We start from the raw sequence: 5,293 nt of genomic DNA, 5'->3' as shown, positions 1-5,293 counted from the left end.
GCTAAAGGGCAGGTCTCCTGGGATATCTGCCACATCTCATCCCGATGATGTCCTGACACAGGGTGCAAAACAACAGGAGAGACAGACAAATATCACAGCTCTGCCAGTATGTGTGCTTTTTTATTTAATATAGATGATGTTTTGTTACACTACATTATAAATAAAGTTTATCCTGGTTCTGTAACTAATGTGTTTCTTCCTCCAATTTACTGTGCTGTAATCTCATTTACACTGTGCTTGCCATCACAAGCACTCAGCTTCAACTCTCATTCCACACGCTTTAATATAACTCTCATATTCTGGACCCTTTATTTGAATCTTGCACTGCAACAGTACAAGCATCTGTATCGTTCAGGTGCTGTTGACATTGCAAGTGGTATCCAGGGCATTGTGATGCGGTTGCTAAGGTGTGTTTGATGCAAGTCCAAGTAAACCCATCCCTAATTCTCGAATGAATTCTTGCCCCAGAATAACGTCTGACAGATTCTTCCACCTGTTTGTCTACCTGGCAAAAATTATGTGACAATTTGTTTTTAATACATTTGCAATTTTGCCATTGTGATGTTATAGTCATTTCTAAGCCCCAATGTGGAAATTAACGAAATACATATTCAGATTGCTAGGTAAAATACTATGGCACGAAGATGAATCGATTACCTTTGTATACTTGATTGAGGGTGTGCCAAATCCTGTCAGAAGCTCATGAAGTTTGGATTAATTTATGCCTCGGATGCTTGCGCATGCTCGTGAATTTATCCATAATTGTCCTTGTGAAGAATTGTCTTCTTGCAGACGTGTGCGCCCATCTCCACACATCATCTTTAACTTGTGGTGACACATAATCCACAAATGGTTGAATGCACAAAAAGTGTCTGAAAAAGGGATTTAAATTATGCAGAGACTTTTCTAGGTGCTTGTTTGCTTAGTAAGCTGACATTTACGTGCCGTGGGTATGCAACCCCCCCAAAATCTAGCTAACCGGAAACGTAACGGAAATGTAAAATGATGTCAAGAGCAGAATTTGGCCCGCAAACCATTTATCCGTGCTGGGTTATAAACACTGGAGCTAATCCACAACTCCTCTTCCTACACATTTGCTACTGCTGCATGCATGGGTGGACATTTATGTGTCTCAGATGCATAAACTGTACAGTATATCAACCTGCACATACTTTTTTCTGATCTACATTTAACATATGAATGCTGGCGAATACTTTGATTTTCTTAGCTATGTGTCCACTAATCCAAAACTAGATTACAATCAATCCGTTTAAAAGGTTCAGCTGAGCGATGCCATACAAGAACCACTTTTGGTTCCATTAAAAAATATTCTGTTAAAGGTTCTTTTAAGAACTATACATTTCTTAACTTTTTATTATCTAAAAGAGCATTTTGTGAAACAGAAAGGTTCTTTAGATGTTAAAGGTTCTTTATGAAAACATTTAGACAAAAACATTTTTTTCTATGGCATCGTGAAGCATCTTTATTTTTAAATGTACAATTTACAATTTGCATAAAACGGACAGTCCTCTTATTCACTCACATGGCATTCAAAAAATTTCAATGTGAACCTGTGTACGGCTCTTTTTTTACCCTGTGTAACACAAAGGAAGATATTTTGATGTCTCAGTGCTTTTGTATTCATACAATAGAAGTCAATGTGGATTATGTGTTGTTGTTTGTTTACCAACATTCTTCAAAATATCTTCTTTTGTGTTCAGCAGAAGAAAGAAAATCAAGGGGAAATGTTGAAATTATTTTTTAATTTTTAGGTGAACTATTCCTTTAACACATTTCAATGATGGTTGTATTTTTTTTATTTTCTTTATCTGCAAAACTGTTTTAAAAGAAACATTTGAGACTCTAATGAAACACAATCGAGACATGCATTTTGCAACCACCTCTAAAACGTATAAATCGTAAAGAACAATATAATTTTTTTAATCTAAAAATGCAAAAGGTTTTCTATGCTCTTTAGGTTTAGGGGTTGGGGGTAGGTGATGAATTATACAGTTTGTACAGTATAAAAATCATTACGCCTATGGACTGTCCCCAAGGAGAAAATAAACCAGACATTGGACATATTGATGGCCGATCCCATACAAATATCGATTTGTCTTGCATGTTGAGCGTGCCTTTCGTCTTGCATGCTGAATGAACCCCTGTGGGTTTGTTTTTCATGCCAAGTGGATATTTATCTCAGCAGACTCCACATATATTGACTGGCGAAGCTCTGACAAACAAAAGCATCCTCTGGTCTCATTCTTAATACTTCCATCTATTTCCTCCCCTGGCTTCTAGTTTCTCGACATACTAAACAAGATTTTATGTTGAGCACAAAGCACGGCTCATTGAAATGCCCTTGTAAGACATGTGTGAGTGTGTTGCGCTGGCCGTCCTCCCTCCATATTACGCATTTTTCAGATGAAAGCAAAAGTAATTAGCATGTTAATTGTATTCTAATTGAACAAACCCATTTCATTTATTCTACAATGCTCTCTCTAATCAATCTGTTCTTTGTTCTTTAGAAATGATGCACATTGTGCAACCATAGTGAGTTATATATAGAGATTTAACTGTGAGTTTCCTCGGTACGAAGAGACTCAACATACATTGTAATAAATGCTGAGATGTTGTGTTAAGAACGTAACCCATTTAGAAGTCAAAGAAACTTTTTCTTAGCTTTGCACTGAAAAATATCCCTCCATGTTTTTATATGGAACAACAGACTGTGCATAACTTTACACAGATAATATTACACCTACATAACTTCACGCAAGAGATAATATGAGATCCAGAGCCGCAGGAACCTGTAATGAGAAGTATAATGCAATAGTGTCCTTACATTTTTTTGCATTTATATTTTATTTAGCAATTCTATTTTAATTTAAATGGCAACACCGCTTAGATCTTTCTCTGAATTCCAAAGCCTGCAATAAAAGTGTTCTTTTCCCTTTTAGGCCTTGGAAACAATGATCAAGACACAACCTCCACACGTGTGAGTTTTCCTCACACGTTCTTCCACAATCCCGCTGACAACTGATTTACACCAGCGAATGTATTATATAAGATAGCAACACGCTTTCGGCAACATGTGCGACTGCAGAACACGCTATATAATACTGGCACTCAGTAGACAGCAGGGCAGAAAGCAAAAGCATCACACGGAGGTGACAGACCGATGGGCGGCTGAGCGGAGAGAGGCAGGAGGTGAGGAGATGAAAGGTGATGGACACTGTGGTGAAGAGACTCTTCACAGGGCTCTGCGTTCGGCATGCCAGCTCTGATCAAAGCCAGTCCACTATTCAGCGAACACACGGCAACAAGATGGAGATCAGGAGAGACCGTGTTTACATCCACATCATTTCAATCTCCAAGATTGAAAAGATATTTAAAAATGCTTTTACGCAGTCAAATATGAGGGTGTCAAATCCTTCAAGTATGGCTGTGTTTTTGCAGACCTTGCACACAACACAGATTTTGTCCACCCCTTCCCTCTTCCTTCAGGGTTTGCATAAGCATTAACTCTGGCTTTCTTTAGGACGGTGTTATGGTCACAGAGCTGCCTTTGGCTGTTCATTCGCTCTATTGCCACATCCATCCACATCCCGGGTTTTTACGTACAGGGTCTGCAGTGTGTTCTATGCCTTCACACCAGCAGTGATGTGACTCAGACAAAGGGCCACAGATTGGACTGAAGTCGGTGATTAAACTTTCTTCCAACTGATATTCTGCCCTGGAGTATCAGAACTCCATGTATCTGAGAAGATCCATCATTAATACATTTTAAATTATGCAAATGTTCCCTCTAATAGAATCTAGCAGATTCTAGAACATTCTTTCGGAAATGTGTCCAACTGCGCCTGTAATTTCCTGCCAGCTTTGAAGCTCAATAATTCTGACTGATGGAGGTCTTATTTTTAGAGATCAGGGCATGATCATTGGTCTGAGGAAAAGCAGGGTCATATTCTCTATGTGGTTCTTTGTCAAATCTTTCTTTTGAAAGTCAATGCAGCACCCACAGCTTGTTGGTATCGTTGTTATATATTGTCTTTTTACTGGTTTAAGACATGTGAACCGCTTTAAAACTCTATGAAACAGATACAGTTTGATCGCTTTGCAATTTGATCCAGCAGCACTTCTGGTTTCATTATTTTATTTTTTATAACCTTACATATCGCTGCTGTCCTTCTGAAACCTCGTATCTCCATTTTTATTTTTTGCCATAAATCCTTATTATCAATGTTACCTTTTATGTTTGTCGCTGCGGTTTGCAAATATCTGACCAATTAAAAGTATTTAAAATTGTTTGTCACCTTTTACAACACTATACAAAGTGTTTTTACCATTTCCTGAAAAAGGCGAATTTGGACATCAACATATATAATCAAATTAAGTTTTAAGATATTAATTTATCAACTTTTCCAAATATAAATATTTTGATGTTCAGACATTTGTGTTGTGATAAAAACTGAAACAGTAGTTTTTCCTAGTTATTAACATCTTTCAAATTGGTCTATAGGTGAATACTTATTCTACATTCTACAAGCAATTATTCAGGCCCGTGAATAAATAAAGTAATAATAATGTATTATATATTTATCCTTTTTGCAGATGATTTTTTTCATTGCATGAATCAGATAAATAAATGAAATATGTTTACTTTTATAATAAAATAGCACAATTGGTTGTCTGCAAAAAAAGTCCACTTTCTAATTTAGCTTGATATTTCAATAACTTCCTATTTATTTTTTTATATTGTGCATTTCATTTTAATGCGTATTTTCCGTTACAGACCGTCGTGTCAGATTTCCCCCTAACAAGGACATTTCGCCTCACTGGCATCCATGTTTCCAGGTAGGCGACAAAATTGCATTTGAAAGATGGTTGTGACCTCTCTGACCTTTGAGCACTTATTTAGACCCTTGTTTTGTCTGCAGGGAAATGTTGCTGTATATGCCACGAGTCCTGTTTATACAAGAGCTGTCACTCAACGGGCAAATGCGGTGTCAGAACTGAGCTGTAGCATGTCTGCACTATTACCTGCAATATTCTATATGTCACAGGTGTGCTAAAGGTTACACAGACACAAGAGCGTGATCAATACATTCAAATGTACTTAAATGTAGTGCTTTATTTCTCTCTGTGGGGCTTTTTAAATCAATGGTAGAAATGTAGGCATGCAGGATTGTGATGCCTTACAGTTTTTATTGTGCAACAACAAGTCCACAACAGAATTGACTCGAAAAGCCAATATGGGCTTCAAGGATGCACTATTGTGGATGTGGTTTCA

This window comes from Triplophysa dalaica, chromosome 16 (assembly GCF_015846415.1).
Source record: "Triplophysa dalaica isolate WHDGS20190420 chromosome 16, ASM1584641v1, whole genome shotgun sequence".
Classification (NCBI taxonomy): Eukaryota; Metazoa; Chordata; class Actinopteri; order Cypriniformes; family Nemacheilidae; genus Triplophysa; species Triplophysa dalaica.
The sequence above is the reverse complement of the archived record's forward strand: the minus strand, read 5'-3'. Positions refer to the sequence as shown.